This window comes from Ptiloglossa arizonensis, chromosome 8 (assembly GCF_051014685.1).
Source record: "Ptiloglossa arizonensis isolate GNS036 chromosome 8, iyPtiAriz1_principal, whole genome shotgun sequence".
NCBI classification, from domain to species: Eukaryota; Metazoa; Arthropoda; class Insecta; order Hymenoptera; family Colletidae; genus Ptiloglossa; species Ptiloglossa arizonensis.
Genome location: NC_135055.1, coordinates 15,652,512 through 15,669,503, shown reverse-complemented (window position 1 = coordinate 15,669,503; position 16,992 = coordinate 15,652,512). Strand labels below are relative to the sequence as shown.

The 16,992-nt window shown below is 46.2% G+C and overlaps 1 protein-coding gene and 1 long non-coding RNA gene across 2 annotated transcripts in view; one reads left to right on the top strand and one right to left on the bottom strand.

Annotated features, from left to right (window-relative positions):
• Positions 1–16,992, top strand: part of Cep290 (Centrosomal protein 290kDa) — a 171,917-nt gene that overhangs the window by 113,221 nt on the left and 41,704 nt on the right. The window lies entirely within an intron of this gene.
• On the bottom strand, positions 503–2,519 carry LOC143150262 (uncharacterized). The gene is made up of 2 exons (XR_012993007.1): positions 1,618–2,519; positions 503–1,535 (listed from the first exon to the last, which is right to left on the bottom strand). It is a non-coding gene; the product is annotated as an uncharacterized LOC143150262 (long non-coding RNA).

Genomic DNA, 16,992 nt, shown 5'->3' with positions numbered 1-16,992 from the left:
ATTTCCTCGAACGATTTCATCGATAAGTGAAATTTCTAATATCTTAAAATTATTTAGTATTGAAAGTATTCCACAGAATCATCTTTAAAATATTTCAGTCGAAACGGAATAAAAACAAATCGAATTAAAATTATTTTCAAAATATTTTAATCGCAAGAAATCGTATTTTAAATGTTGCAAAGTGATCGAAAATTCTGATTAAGTTATTTCCTTTCAGAGATTATTATCGTCTATTCGATTGGATAAAATAATCGAAGATCATCCGCTCAAATAATTTTATCATTTGATAACGTGTCTAACAAAAGCTCCAAAATATAGATTAGATATTTTGTAAATAATATCACAAGATACATTGAACCATAATATTTCTCAAACTTATTCTTACATGCTGGGAAAAATTGAAAGAAACCATTTGTAATTTTTAACGTATTTATTATCGTTTCCATTTCCATAATACCAGCAACATCAAACAATATTTTTCGACATATTTCAATACAAAATACTCCCTTCGCTCGTTTTCTAATCTCAGTGATGTACCAAAAACTGAAAGATCGATCGATCAACTTCAAAATTAAATACAATTCAATTATCAGTACCATAACCGTTGCAAAACGTATCGAATGCAAAAATCAAGATATTCTGTCCCTGAGATAGTTCCATCCCCCTATCCGTGCATCGTATCCAACTTTAAAACAAATACGTAACAACTCTTTACACTCACAAATTTAAAAAAAAAATCTTTCGAATCAAATGTAAAAATTCTAGCATAAATAATAATTCGCGATGCAACATTCCCGTGTGAATATTTCAAGTAGTTTTGCATTTTAAAGAACGTAAAATTTTCATCTCGTGGCACCAGAAAGTCTCCGGTATTAAAAAGACTACGTTAAAGTAGACGACCGAGAGTCGTCCCCCGAGTGCAAAGGGTTAAGTAATTTTTGTACGGCTCGCGGTGCAAAGATTTGAGAATGCATATAAAGCGTCGATTATATTCGAGTTGCGCCTATGACCTTTCACGCAGGACTGCTTAAAGTTACGTCAATGGTGTGCATTGTACGGGAGAGCTGACTGGTTGGAAGGCGATAGACACCACGTGATCGCGCTACCAATGACGCCGGGGAATACCAGCGGGTCGATAACAATGAGACCGACAACGAAGCCTCGGGAATATTCTCTTCGCCTTGGTCCAGCGCCCTGCCCTTACATTTTCCATCTCTCCTCTCTCGACGTATCGCTATTATCCTCCATAACGTCGTCGAGTCTCGCACTCGACCGTACGTTTCCGTTTCTCATTTCTGCTTTCAACGCGCGACGGTAGAAAAAGAAGCAGATCTAGTCAACTTCGAGTTTATCCCAACGTGGAAGTCACCGTACACAATTCGTTCGATAAACGTTCCGTTCGATTATTCTACGTGTACGTTGATTCGTCGAGTTCCATTCGAAGGCGTAAATTTCGTGTACACGTCTCCCTTGAATGGTAAAATGTTTTCGTCGTGGCATCGCGCAATGTCTTCGCAACTCGCGTGTCTTCTTTACTGAAAGAAATCGATAGCCGTGTATCGACGTAAGGTTCGTACGCCCGAGGTTATCTATATAGTCTATCGTCGAGTATACTACCTCTTCCGTGAAACATCGGTGTGTGTTGATCTTCCATCGAGCAACGCGTTAACGTAACGCATCGGAGCATTACATCGTGGTAAACATTCCGGGGACAGTGAAAATTATTAATTACCCGCGACGAGAATCGATAAAGAATACGAATTATCTTACGCGTGACTTCCTTACCGAGCGCTGGTAATGCAGTACGGCTCTACGTATAAGTAATTATCGCGATGCGATTTTTACCGAATCGAAAATAACTTTTTCGAATCGATCATCGTCGTCGGGAAAATTTATCTACGTATCATCGGAAGCTTCCTGGTTATTCGTATGGATATTACCGGTCTCGTTCGAGACGAATGGAATACAATTTTTTCGAGTAATAAAAATCCGGCCAAAGTACGAAAACAGTGGATAGAACACAACGAAACGTAAAATTGATACGAATCCGAACGAGCAGCGAAATCGCGATAGATTTCTACTAATTAAATTCAGTTCTTGCCTACGCCGGGAAAGATTGTCATTGCGGAAATTCCTAAACCCGGCAATTAGCTGTTTTGTGCCAGTCGCGAGCCAGGCTCCTGGTAACGGGGAACATTATTCGTGAAAGTAATTGAACTCGTTATGAAACTCGTCTTTCAAGAAAGTAATCTAACCGTAGTGGGGCTTTCGTAATTCTCGACTGAATCTCTAATTGGGCCCGCATATGCCAATCGATCCTCCTTCAGTCACGCACCGGCTCGCGTTCGAAATCGTGGGAGAGACTGGGACAACGGATGACTGCCGGTCGACATTTACGCTGAACTTTTCAATGTTCACGCGAACGATCGCCAATGGGTTACACGACAAAACTGCCAATCCGTGGCAGCCAGCCTCTCGCGTCTTTCATAACTCTAGGGAATTTTTGTTTGGTCTGACTCGATGCGCCAAGGATAAAATATCGTGGTCCTCCGGCGCAGAATACACGACGAGTGGAGATTATCCGCAGCCGGTAACGTCACGTCGCTGCAACGAACATCTTGCGCGTTAGATTTTCGGTAGACAGTATTCTAACCTATAAATACAATTTTCACGTACGTTCTCTTATCTTCGTTCCGTATGACGGAACAATGGGAATAATTTCGCAGCGATGTAGACTCCGTCGATAATAAAAAAAATAGCCATCGTTCCCGGTGAATCCCGTGGCAATCGGAAATCGAAAGGAATCGGGAACGAAAAGTTACGTTCGTCGACGTTGAAGCAGGAAGCCTTCTCGTCTCATCGGCGGAATTAATCTCGCTCACAGTTGGTGCCTAAATAAGTGAGTACGTGGAAGCTATATAGGAGCTTCCGTGCGCCGTCCTGGCATCATTGATCATTCAGAACGCAGCTAAAGGCGGATTCACACTGTCGTTCGTCGACGAACCGCCACCCGAAATACACCACGAAACGATCCTGTCGTGTCTCGACTGTGACACGTGTGATTACCTCCGCGCGGATCTCCATCGAAGAGTGTTTCGATAAGTGTGAATCTGCCTTAAAACCGCGAGAGGAGCGCCCCTCCCCCCTCCCCGCCCGGTTAATGGCCATAGCAGTGTCCATTCCGGTTGATACAAAGAAAGGAAAAAGGTGGAAGTCACGTCTTGACATCGGTTAGCAGTCGCATCGAGAGCCGAAGGAAGAAATGTACTCCGGCTGATAACTAGACGAGAGGACCCAGTTAATTAGCCGCACGGTTAGATAACGCTCTTTATCTAGATCGTGCAGAACGATCGGGGCTGTGCAGCAGCGCGAACGTGCACCAGCCACCAGCCAGTCGACACTCGATTGGCGGAGTGCGCGGCGGAGGATGGAGGAGAGAGCAAAAGCAACGAGGGGCTGTTAGACGGGACGAGGAGAACGAAAGCGGGGCGTAGAGGAGGGAAAGGGCGGCGGGCGGGGGAGGGGGAGAGGTGGCGGAGTTCTCGTTCTTTGCAGAGAACTCCACCGGTAGTCGCCTCCTTGACGTTCCTCTGGGGGGTTTCAAGCTCGCGTGTGGGAGTAGAAGCTGATAGTAGCGTGGGGTGCATATCGAAGGGAAGATGAGAGTGGGTGGATGGAAAGGAAGGGTGGGCGAGCGGGTAGGTGGGTTAGGTAGGTGGATGGGTGGTTGGTCGGTCGGCTAAGTGGTCGGTAGAGGGGAGAGAGGAGGAGGAGAGCGACGGCTGACAGCGGGAGAGAGACGCACGGTGTATGGTAAGTGCGCGAGCAAGGAGCGCGGCAAAGGGCGGTCGGGGAGGTTAGAGGCCGACGGAGTGGGGTTTCGTCGTCGAGGCGTGGGTGAAGCCGAAGCCATCGGTTCCCGAGGGAGAAAAGGAACGACGAAGAAAGGAGAAAGACGCGCGGCTACGGGGCAGGGGACACACACGTACACAAACACGCACATGAGAGAAGCGTAGAGACGGTGGTAGTAGCACGGACCAGAAAGAGGGAGGCTACGAAGTGGAATGGAAAAAGAAAGGAAACGACGTCGAGAAGGAGATAAATGAACGGGACGCGGGTGTGGGTACGTACGTAAGAGGAACGGAGATGGCGCGCGGGAAGAAGCGCGACGAGAGCAAGAAAGGGAAACGCCGAGACGTGGAAGGTGAGAAACACGGGGCGGCGGTGGAGAGGTAGCCAGGATGAACGGAGACGGAAGCAGAGACAACAGGGACGGTGATACGGTGTAAAGACAAATAGAGCGGGAATGCAATAAGGAGAGACGTAGCCCGAATATACATATTCCCGAAGAAAGAGGAAGGCAGGAGGAGGAAGCAGGGGTGAAGAGACAGGGGTGTGGGACAGAGACGAAGGATAATCGAGGGAGATAGCTGGAACAGATAGGCACGTCGGAGTGCGGACGAGACGGAAAACGGACGGACCTTGGTGGAAGAGGGTACGAACGAGAGTGGTACCGTTGAGGGAGCGACGAAGAGAGAGGAACGATGAAGAGAGAGAGAGAAAGAGCAAACGCGCGCGCACGCGAACCAGAGAGAGAGAGAGAGAGAGAGAACGAACCAAGAGGGAGGGCAAAGCAGAGAGTCGACTCGGATATGAGGGTGTCGCGCAAGCCGGTCACGCCGAGGTTTCCATGGCAACGACAGGCGATAAATCAACCCGCAACATCCCCGAGTACCGCCAGATAAAACCGCATACACATATGTGTGTACGTGCATATACGAGCGCGGTGGATACCGACTGGTAACTCCGCGCCCAAAAAGTTTTCCCTTCGCCCGATTTATGCCGCTGCTGGCTGCAACACTGAACGCCTTGCCATCGAAGAGGAACTCTTTCTCTCGTTTCTTCGACCGTTTCGCCTCTCTCTTCCCGACTCCCTTTATAAACTCGTCTTTTTCTCCCTTTCCTCTCTTCATTCCAGTTCCCCCCGTTCCCTTTTCTTTTATTATCCCCCGTACACCCCCTCTGTTCTCGGTCCTCTCCATCGTCTCTTCATTTCTCCCGGTCTATACCTCTTCCTCTATCGTTCACCTTTACCACTCTTCCCTTTTTGCGGGCTCCGTGCTCTCTCTTTTTCCGTGCGCGGTGCCCCTCCCCCTCCCTCTAACCCCTCCTTTCCCCCTCCTCCGGGCCAACCCCCCCGGGCCAGCGCTACCCCACCCCTACGACTCTCTGTTTTCCTTGTTCACTTGTCTCTCCCTTCTCCGCGCTATGCAACACACAGGCTACGGGCCTAGCCGCTATGCATGCACGGTGGCTGGCCTATCGTGGCGCATGCCACGACCTCAAGGTGTCCTATCGTGCCTTTTCATAGCTACGCGAGGCGTGCAGACGTCGTAACTCACGATTAAACGCAGACGGTGTTGATAATAACAGTTCATTTTCTCGTTACGCTTCCGATTCCGTTGTTCCACAATGTAGCAAAACGGAAACGCAACGGCGACGCGGCCGTTCGCGCGATCATTCTCATGCGCAGCTGTTTTCCCGTTCGGGAGCGGGTTGCAACGGAAAATTGAAAAAGTGAAGAGAAAAAAAAACTTTGAATCCGTAAGAATCGGCGAAATTATGCCCGAGTATCGACCTAACGGGATCGACTCCCCGCTGGTTGATCGAGTAAACTATTTTTCTGCCCACTTTTTGCTTCTTAGGCACAACCGAGTCAGAGACCGTACGACGATACACGGATGAAAAATTTGCATCGTCCACTTTTTAAACACCTGATTCCCAGTCAATCTTTACCAATACAAATTTTCGTTACTCGAATTACGGATCGTTCAATGTTTGTTCACTCGATTATTGCTCGCCCAAAATTTCGCTCATTAAATTTTGGCTAACCCGTATTATGGTCACCTAAATTTTCGCCAACCCAAATTCCGGTCACCGACATTATAAACATCCAATTTTTTCATCGCTCGATTGTTACTTGCCCAAATTTCAGTCATCAAATTTTGGCTAACCGGGATTTCGGTCAGCTAAATGTCCTCCAACCTCGAACATTAATCGTTCAATGATTGTCCATTCAATTTTTATACGCCAAAAATTTCGATCGTTCAATCGTTCGATAATAAAGCGCGGGAACTTCGAAACGCCACCGATCGAAAAATCGGATTTCGAATTTTAAAACCGGTTGGTTGTTCGACAACCGTGTACTCTGGTAACTCGAGCCACGAAAAATGTTAGCAACGATTCGAGACGTCGATCTGTCTCGTTTGGGATCGATTTTAAGGTCAGTCGTAGCGTCTCGTGGCCGTAGTTACTGGCAACGATTGGATCCGGAATACGATGCGGCATTTTAATCGCGAGGCGAGGACAGAAAACGCACGGGCTGCGGATAAAACCCTCGCGAATCTAATCTCGTTCGGCACGCCACTGACGTCACCGGAGGCGCCCTCGTGACGTTGGACGCCCGTTGGTGACGTATCGCGTCTCTCGGCGAGCGTCCTTGCCCAGGATGCTTAAGGTCGTAAGGTGTAATGGAGCACTCGTACCAGCCACGTGTACGTGACTTTTTTATTTAAAAAGGTCGGCCGCGAGACCGCCCTTTAGCCTTTCGGTGGCAAGAAGATGCCGTTAATTCGAGGCCCGCTCTAGGTTTTGCAACGTCGCGATCGTGCAATTTGTCCGTCGGCGTGCAACGAAAGAAATTCGTTACGTTGAAATATAGAACACGAAAACCTTCGTTCGGTTCTCGGTCGTACGATATCGCGTTGAAAATAGTCGAACGAATCGCGAATCGAAGTCTCGAGGCTCGAATCCACGGAAGGTCTCCGATACGAAGAAAACAGATTTTCCAAGTTTATTCTAAATCGTTACGCGAATCTATAAATATTCGAATGGTAAATCTTGTTTTCAGGGTTTCGGTTTCTAGAAGTTACTTAACGACGAAAATCTTGGAACGAGTAGATTAGGGAATGACGCGATCGAATCACTTTTGTCTTACGATTTCATTTCACTCGTCGTTAATTTAATAGGTTAGGGGTTGGATGACAGTAAGAATTGAAACGATAAGGGTAAGTTGGTATTTTTGACAATGTGCCTCGAACAGGTAGAATTCCAAGTAATTTTCGGCGAAAAGGTTGCCCGTGTTTCTCCAGTTGGAACAAAATCATTGACCCATCAAGGTCACTAAGGGCTGCTCCCCACTATAGAACGTGGCTATCCCTACTCTGCAGTTTGGCTTCCCCCACCACTTCTCGTCTTCGCGCAAGTCTGCAGGCGCAGGCACAGTTGAACAAGGTTGTAAAATTCAAAGTACCGAAGGAATTTTCCTACAATTTTGCCGCTTGAACATTTTCTTCCCGGTACGAATTTTAAACAATAAAGTCACAAATTTGAATTTTTACGAATCAACGTTTAAGCTCGATGAAATAACTATTTCACTTAACAGTGTGGTACGATACAAGTACGTAGCAGGAATTTTCAAAATTTTAAGACACAAATTACGAACACGAAAATTCAACAATTTCGGTTTCAATGATAAATATTGAAAGAGGAAACGTACTCGAAACGTTTGGTAATTGTAAATTATACAAGTCTACGTGGGTGAGTTATTGATATTTTAATGTCATTTATCGTAGAAAAATTGATGAAAACCAGTAATAAATATTACACAAAATTAACTATGAAACGGCTTATTAAGATAGTGATTTAATGCGAGACTCGAGCTCGTGTGACGGAAATTCGTTCCTTACTATCTGGTTCTGTGTTACGTAATATCGAACGTAAATTGGACTCCAGAGTGAGTGCCGTTCTATATTTGTTGCTTAAATACAGCATAGAAGTATGCGCCGATGAATGCACCTTCTAATTTCATATATTCTTTGGTCGAGCAATCGATAACGTGGGGCTACAAATCAAAAAGATCATCCACCACTGTTATTCACGTACCACTAAATCTTCCTTTAATTACCACGGAATGAGAAACCCTAATATATAGTATCATAAGTCCCTTATTTCGGGAACACCATGCATAATTACTCGGTACTCTCGCACAAGAGCTAAACAAAACGGTGTCCCCTCTGTACAACGTTTAGTGGAATATTCGCAGCACGATTCAAAAATACATAAACATTTAATCCACACTATTTGGCAATGTCCGGATTACGACGTCCAAGGTGAAATCATGCTCCAATTGCTTCACAGTATCGAATATTGTTCTTCGTGCTACATTTCCATTATTTATAACTCTCGAAAATTCTGATGCAACAATTTTTAACCGATAACGAATAAATTGCAATTATCGTACACTGCTCGAGCATTGTACGACTTGAGACAATTGTCAATTACGTTCTCAACCTTTCGACTTTAATTTTTCTCTTTTGGACAATTTACGGGAAATAAAGTATCAAAATACTCGCGAATATAGCAACACTGTACACGAACAACGTTAGAAAAATTAGAAGAATGAAAATTACATCGTCGAATAAAATTCTCGTTCGATAAACGTTGGACGGTACACGTACGTTGAAATACTCGCAAATTTATCAATTCTGTACTCGAACAACGTTACAAAAACGATCAAAATTAAAATGATTGTTCCTCGAGCGTTGTATCCATTTTTTTTCGTTCGACGAGAAAAATTCTCCCGCGAAGTTTGGTTTCGTAAAGGCTCGAGCCGAGTCGATATTCCGTGCGGATCGATACTCGCTCGATTCTGTCGCGTCGTTTGGAATCCCCGTCCCGAAAGATAAGTCTCCCGTTGCGATAACGTTCACTTTTGATCGAACGAGCGCGTCGCGACAGCCGTCGTATAACGACGGTACTATTTTAACGCGGAGTACATCGGATGATCAGCGGAGACACCTGTTGCTCTTTAATTTGACGTAACGCGTATGCGATCATAAGATCGTTCGGCTTTGAAAAATTGCCGGCTCATTACGAAAGTGGAGAGGTGAGAAATAACCGACGAGGGGGCGGAAGAGGCCCGTGGAGGGGGGGGGGGTGGGGTGGTGTGCGCAATAAATACGCTAAAACTTCCCGCGGGTAATAATTCTCCCTCCCACCCCTCGCAACCACCCCCGGATCTGCCCCACCCAGCCCCTTTTCCATTGTCTCGCTTATCGGTGAGTTGATTAACTTAACTGACCTTGCTCGCGAAACGTGGAGAGAAAAAAAAAAAAAAAGAAAAAAACGAACACATTCCATTCAAGCGATTTATAAATCGAACTCGTTCCATCGAGCGCTGTATGAATGAAAGCGCGGGAAAGAGTCTCGCGCTGGGTGTCTTCCATTGACTCTTGAACGGTTACTATACCCGAGAAGTCTCCCAAGTATCGTCACGGTGACATTGTTTCAAACAATTCTGGACGTTCTGTTCTCCAACGCGTGGCAATTTTCCTCTTAACCCGAACCATCCGTTGTTTCGAGGTTAGGTCGGTACCTCCGTGTCTCTCTACTCGGGTTATTCTTGCTTGTCTTCGATTCTTTTCCTCTCGGTAGCTTTTCAATCTCTCTGGAAACCTATCATTTATTCACATCGGTTTTCTTTCTGATTCTCGACAACTCGGTGATAGGTCGAAAGACATTCACCGAGAATAAGAAAACCTACCTAACCTAAAAAGGAACCTATCTAAACCGTTTCCATGAGTAGCGTCGAAAGTGGCTAACGCCAACTCGCGGAGTGAAAAACGTGTCCACTGGCCCGAAGTACGAGATTGCACGAACTAGGAATCACCTGGTGATCTCGAGTACACGTTCGAAGACATCTCTCTGGAGGTGGTTGTCGATCGACTGACCAACGAGTGGGAGTTGGTTAATGCCAACTCGGGGAGCGAAGAAAGTATCCACCGGCCCAAAGTATGAAATTCCGTGAAATACGAATCATCCGGTGATTTCTAGTACACGTTCGAAGACACCCATCTCCCCGAAGGTGGCTGTCGATCGATTGACCCCCCCAGTGGAAGTTGGGTAATGCCAACTCAGGTAGTGAAAAACGTGTCCACTGGCCCAAAGTATGAGATTCCCCGAAACACGAACCGCCCGGTGATCCCGAGTACACACTCGAGGACACCCGTCTCCCTGGGGGTGGTTGTCGATCGACTGACCCCCGAGTCCGAGTCCGTCCGCAGTGGCATTCTTGGCCGCGATAATCAAGTGCGTCCGAGGGTGTACGGAAGCGAGTGAACCCCCTGGTGCGCTTTCGTAGCGCGGTTTTCGTTTAGGATTTGGTGCCGTGTGCCGCGACCGGCGGCCCTCGGCCACCCCCTGGCCCCCCTGCCCCCCCCCCCCCCCCCCCCGGCCCCGTCGGAAGGTTCCCGTTGGCCGGAGCGGGCACACGGTTCGTCCCCGGTCACTCGATTTTCGGGGCCGTTCAAAGTGGACGGATAGAATGATAATCTGGGAGCAGCTTGGTAGTTGGTAGGTATTGATCTGTCGGTCGGGGTGTTACTGTGTGGTATGGTTGGTCGGTGGGCTGGATAGGTGGGTGGTGGTTGTGCTATGGTGGGCGAGGGTGGAAGCGGCACCAGGAGGACGCCGAGGAAGGGAGGTTGGGGAGGGAAGGGTAGGGAACGGCGGAGATGAGGTGGCGCGGAAAAGGGTGGGCGTACGGTCGGGGAGGTGGAGACAGGAATGGGGGATGAGAGGTCGGGTCGGGACGGCTGGTATATAGCCGTGTATAGCCTTACGCTGGTCTCTCCGTCGCTCCTCCGGTCTCTCCTCGCTCGCTCTTCCACCACGGACTCTATTCCGTTGCTGTCTCCCTCCGTTCGACTATTTCATCCTCTATCTGTGCTAATTTCGCCGGCTCTCGGGCTACGCGCCCTTCCCACCACCGCCGCCCCTCGCTCTCCACCGTTCCCTGTTTCGTTCTCTCGGTTCCACCCGCGGGTGGCCATTCTATTTTTCTTTTATTCGCGTTTCCCCGAACGCCTTTTTTCTTTCTGTCTCTGCCCGTTAGTTTCTACCACTTTGTCTCTCTTTCTCCGCGCGCACCCCCTGCCCCTAGTTGCCCCCAACCCTTTCGTACCCCCCTCACGGTCGCTATCCCTCTCCCGGGACACACGAGCACCGGCCGCCGTCTCTCTTCCATTTTCATTTCCACGTCTCCCCCTGGATTTTTTTTTTCCCTCCCCGAGCGTCGCTGCGCTAACCCCCCACCTACCCTCCCCCTCTATTCCTCTCTCACTCGGTCTTCCTTCGGCGCACGAGTTTCAACCCTGTCCGCGCGCGCGTCTCTCCGTCCTATTTTCATTTTCATCTTCCCTCCTCCTCCTCCTCCTACCGCTCTCCCCCTCATCCCCCTTCGACCCCGGTGTTCGCGGCGCTTCGTGTCTCGGTTCCGCACGCGCGACGCCGACGCGCGCCGTCCTGGTCGCGGGGCGTCGGTCTCTGTCGAGAGTGTGCGGAACGAGAGAAACGATTATGGGGCGAACGGGGTGGCTATGTTCCCCACAGGATATAGGGTGTCGGGGAGAGATTGGCAACAGAGTATACGCGCTCTCGGTTTCGCCGCCTCCCCCGCTCTTCGCCCCCCCTTCTGCTGCTGCTGCTGCTGCTGCTGCTGCTGCTGCTGCTGCTGCTGCTGCTGCTGCTGCTGCTGTTCGTCTCTCGCTCCATCCACCCTGTCTCTAACCCCCTGACGTTCGCTCCCTCTCTCTCTCTCTCTCTGTCTCTGTCTACCTTTGCGTGTACATCTCTGTCTCCCTCTCTTTATGTCTTTGTCTCCTTTTCTCTATTTCTCTGTCCCTCTTTCTCTCTTTGTCTCCCTTTCTGTGTTTCTCTGTCTCTGTTCCCGTGTGCGTGTGTGCGTGTCTCTTTCTCTTTCTCTTTATAACTTTGTCTTCCTCTCTCTACTCCTCTGTCTCTCTTCTCGTCTTCCTCACCCTTTCTGTGGTTCTCTGTCCCTCTCTGGATCCTTGTCTCCCTTTCTCTACACATCTGTCTCTGTCCACCTCTCTCTATATATCTCTGCCTCTTTCTCTGTTTCTCTATTTCTCTGTCTCTCTTCCTCTCTCTATATACATCTGTCTCTCTTCCTCTCTCTATATACATCTGTCTCTCTCCCTCTCTATACATACATCTCTGTCTCTCTCCCCCTCTCTCTATATACATCTCCAACTCTCTCCCTCTCTATACATACATCTCTGTCTCTCTCCACCTCTCTCTATATACATCTCCAACTCTCTCCCTCTCTATACATACATCCCCGTCTCTCTCCCCCTTTCTCTATATATACACAACTCTGTCTCTCTCCACCTCTCTATATACACAACTCTGTCTCTCTCCCCGTCGCTCTATATACACCTCTGTCTCCCTCCTCCTCCCTCTATGTATATTTCTGTCCCTCCTTGTGCCTTTGTCACCCTTTCTCTGTTTCTCCGTCTCCGTCCCGCGTCGTTCTCCGTCTCCCCCCCTCTTCTATCGTCCTCGCTCCCTCGTTTCAAGTCTTCGTCGCTCCAGTGTACCCTACCTAGCCGCCTTGCATCCTGCACGACCCCGCGAACTTCGGATTCGGCGTCGTCGTGTGCACTGCGCGCCACCGGATTGGCGGGCTGCGACCCCGCATGAATTATTCGGTAACCTAATAGTTTCTTGAGCAAAGAGCGCCGGATCGCTGTAGCGATCTTGTTTCGCGTATCGGACAGCTTCGCCGATCTTTGGACACTTTTGCCACGGACGAACGTACGGGGCAAAGGGGGACGGTGGGGGGCGTGTGTAGAGGAGGGGGAGGGGGCAACCAGCGTCAGAGTGGGGACGAGGGAATCGGGACTCGACGCGATGAATCGAGCCTCTTCATTGACGCTCGGATCGATCGATTCGGTACCGTGGAAAGAGCGGCCGAAAGTTGCCAGCGACTGTACCGGGCTGTTTCGTGAAATTATGGGGACGACTCCACGGGGGTGAATTTAGGGCGCGGAAATAATAAAGAAAGTTCTAGTGAACTCCCGTACCGTCTGACCTTGTTTTCGAGCCGATTTTAGGGCCATCGATAATTTACAAGCAATGTTCGGCAAGTGTCTCACCACTGTGGCTCTTATCGACCGTTTGTAAACAATTTCGCGTACGAAGAATCTTTTCGATCGTCGATGATGGTTCCTCGTTTGTTCGTGAATCTATCCACGAGGTTCATTTAGAAACAAGGTTGAACGGAAGAAATTGTAAGGGGTAGCTTTTTTTTTATTGTTCATAAGGAAACGAATGAAACTTGTTAGTTTATGAAAAACGAGGAAGCTTGTACGATCGTTCGAGTATTTTTAAAATACAAATTCGATCGTTGAGATCTCGGTTGATATCGACCTACTTTCAAAATGGAGGGTTTTTTGCGTATATTCGAGGGGTATCGAAAAATTGCGAACGAGTACATACATTGCGAAAAGTGTCGAAAAATTGTAACTTTAAACAGATGAATGGGTTATCCGGTATTCATGGCCAGAAACAATTACCAGTCATGGTCACCGCAATTAGTATTATCTTATAACTTCGTAATCCATGATTCGCTATGCCGTGACGAAGAGGGTTGATAAATGCAGCGATACGAATAAAGAGCACTCGGAACAGGTGTTGCAATTATCCTTCTATATTCTTGCGTGTAGCATTGCGTTCCACATTTGCTTTGCCATTTAATTATTTTTATTCGATCGCGAAGTCTTTGAACATCCATTACTCGCCGGCCAGTCGGCAGATCGATTTCTCTTGCTAATAAATTAGAGAAAATTGAGTCCGTAAAGTGCGAAATTGTATAGATCCGACCGTATCGTTTTTATTTAATCTCGAAACGTTTGAACGACCTATTATCGGGGTTAGATTAATAGGAGCATAGTATATGTTGAATTAATAGCTGCACCTTGCCTTTGTACCGCAACCGTATACTTATTTTTACTTGCACGCATTATTTTCTTTTACCTTTTTCTCTTTTCTCGCTCGACACTTCATTTCTCTTTGTGTACAATCTTGGCGTCGTAAAGACGTATTATTATTCATCCACCGTGTAAGTCTCTCCAAGCTTTCCAGCCTTCTTTTCTTTCTTTCTAAACGCTTCGATCGCTGTATTTCGCTTCTTCTTCTTTACCGTAAACGCAAAACAATTTCCCCCCTCGGATCAAGATACAGAGAAGAAGAATAAAACGAACAGTAATCTCTCTCTCGAATTAAAATACAAAGAAGAGAAGCGACACGAATAATTATTTTTCTCTCTCGAATTAAAATACGAATACCTTGGAGAAAAAAGAAATTTAATATTCCACAATTGTAACCGCAATTAAATTGCGCACACATTCCTACTATTATTATTTCTTACCGATCAAACGACAGATAGTTTACTCTCACCGACGAATAACCCAAGATCGAGATAAATCGATCAAAATCGAGTTCGCGAATCGTGAGACTTCTGTCGAGCCATAAAAAAAGAAGAAAAACCAAAAGACCCCCTCGTTTTTACTCAATCGCAAAATCTTCGAACGCGGTGTTACTCGTTGTCAACACCCCGCGGGATTCAACACTCTCGTGCCAATAAATTGTGTAAAATCGCGCTTGTAAAGCGCGAAGTTGTATAGATTAGACTCTATTTACGAATCGTGAATCCGTTAATTCGATGGCGCTGAAAATTGTTGGTAACGCGGCCGTTGAGAGGTTTGCGTCGACACAGATGCAGCCTAAGAATTCCATGGGCAAACAGTGGGAAAATAGCACGCCGCGAATAATAACCGATACCGGGGTATTTTCTTTCGCGGTTGACGTTCCCTCTGATGTCTATTTTCTGGCCACCGCCATCGGCTCGAGCCGGACCAACCGAATTTCTGCACGGCGTCAAAGCGATTCACCGTCATCGGCTATGTCATCGAATCGAGCCGCCTTTGAAGATCAGTGTCGACGCTGTCAATGGCAAACTTTACTTTGGTGGAGCGTATCGTCTAATGATAGCCCGTCATGCGGCTAATAATAGACCCTAGTTGCCCAATAGTTGACTAAAATTTCTCCGCGGGTCGTACGGAAAGCTCGAAGTTCATCCTTCGATGGTTACCCTGAGCGCGTCCCGACGCCTCTGTCATCGAACAGAGGGGGCTGCGGAAAACGCCAAGTAATTTTCCATCCGCGAGGCGTCGCACAGATTGTTCAGAATGTTCAGAATGTCGTTTTAGGAGGTGAAACAATTATTTTTAGTTTAAGGGGTGTCTAGATTTCTGGATAATCGATTTACAGATCAATGTCGATTATAGTTACTGTTTTGTTTGAACGAAAGGGTACGAATGTACAACTGTACAGAATATCGTTTTAGGAGGTCGAACAATTATTTTTCTTTTAAGAAGTTTGAGAAGATCCATTTCTTGGTAATCGTTTTACAAAATTTTTGCGTACAAGTTTTAGCAGTAAGTACATTTTTATTCGTACAGAAAGGTATGGACAATGGAAAAAAGTTTTGCATCACGAGGCGTCGCACAGTTGTTCAGAACGTCGTTTCAGGAGGTCAGAAATAATTATTTTTCTTTTAAGAAGTGGATCCATTTCTCGGTAATCGTTTTACAGAATTTTTTAGTACGAGTTTTAGTAGCAAGTTGACGATAGTTAAATTGTTACGTGGCATTTTGTAGGTATACGAACAGACAATAGTGCATTTATCTTCTTTGGAAGGGTTTACAGGTTGAACTTTAAAAATACAAAGAGAAAGATAAATATTTTTGTAAACCTTCAAAAGGATGCATCTAAAAGTCATTGTATACTATTTTAAAAACTAAAAAACGTTTCTGACTAAGGTTCTTTTAATGTATCAAGTGTAGAAAAAAGAGAAGAAAAAAGTAAATAAATTCTTCAAAATTATAAACTAGTAATTATAATAATCTGTATTTGCGACGAATAATCAAAAATAACTGATTTTTTCTTTATTCGTAACGTATTTAATGGCCACGTAATGTACTGTCCAATAGTGGAAAAGTTCATCACGAATGCAGCATTCCGTTGCATCAGGAACTTTTCTGCCTTCAGGCTTAAAGTATTTAAAATTTCGATTCGTACACTTGGCTACTATAATTAGGATATCCAATCTTATTGACACCTGCTGTGAGAAAGTTATCTATAGCACCAATCCGCTGTAATTTAACTCTCGCTCGTTTCAATTTTCTTTTTATTCGCTATCCACATACTTCGCCCGTACTCTGATGCATTTATAATGTATTGTTCCATTCACGATAACATTAACAATAAGAAATCACTATCGATTGCTCGAATAGAATTAGAGACAGCCAAGTACTTGAATAATACTCGAATACTTGAGTCACTTATTCAAGTGATCAAACATTATTATTACTATCAACGAGAAAACCCTTTAATACAAAATACAAAATACAAAACAATCGAATACAGAATTTCTACGAACATCGAAAAGTGCTTCACACTTTCCTGCACTTGCATAATGAAACAAAAACAAACAAAATTAATTCGATAATATTCAAACACAAAATTTCTACAAATTAAATTTCTATATTTCTAAATTCTATTTCTATAACAGCTTCACACTTTTATGTATTCCGTAATGATAAAAAAAAAAAACAATTCAATACCAATATTCGAATACAGAATGCTATCTGCGTACTGTACTCGTGTTTCGATGTACGTGCAGGATCCGTTTGTAAAATAACATTAATAAAAATCGAACGCGGTTCCCAGCCGTAGATGAAGCACTGCAACGGAAGCGTGGTGTACTCCTTCGGTCGAGATCGCTTCCGGCGTAAATTTCGTGCGTGGAAGGCTCAATCTCGCTCGTGAAATCGCGTCGCGGCACGATACGAACGACGTTCGATAACATCGAGTTCTTTTGTGTTAGTATTTGCCACTTGCGGGGGAATATGCTTCTCGCGCGGGCTGTACAGATTATGAATTTTGGTGACGGGGTTGCGCATCAAGTTAATCCACCCCTGGCTCGGGTGCGAGAATGATGCATCCCCCTCGGATGATGTAATCATTCGTTCGAGGGGCGATAGAATAGCCGAAACGAAAATTACT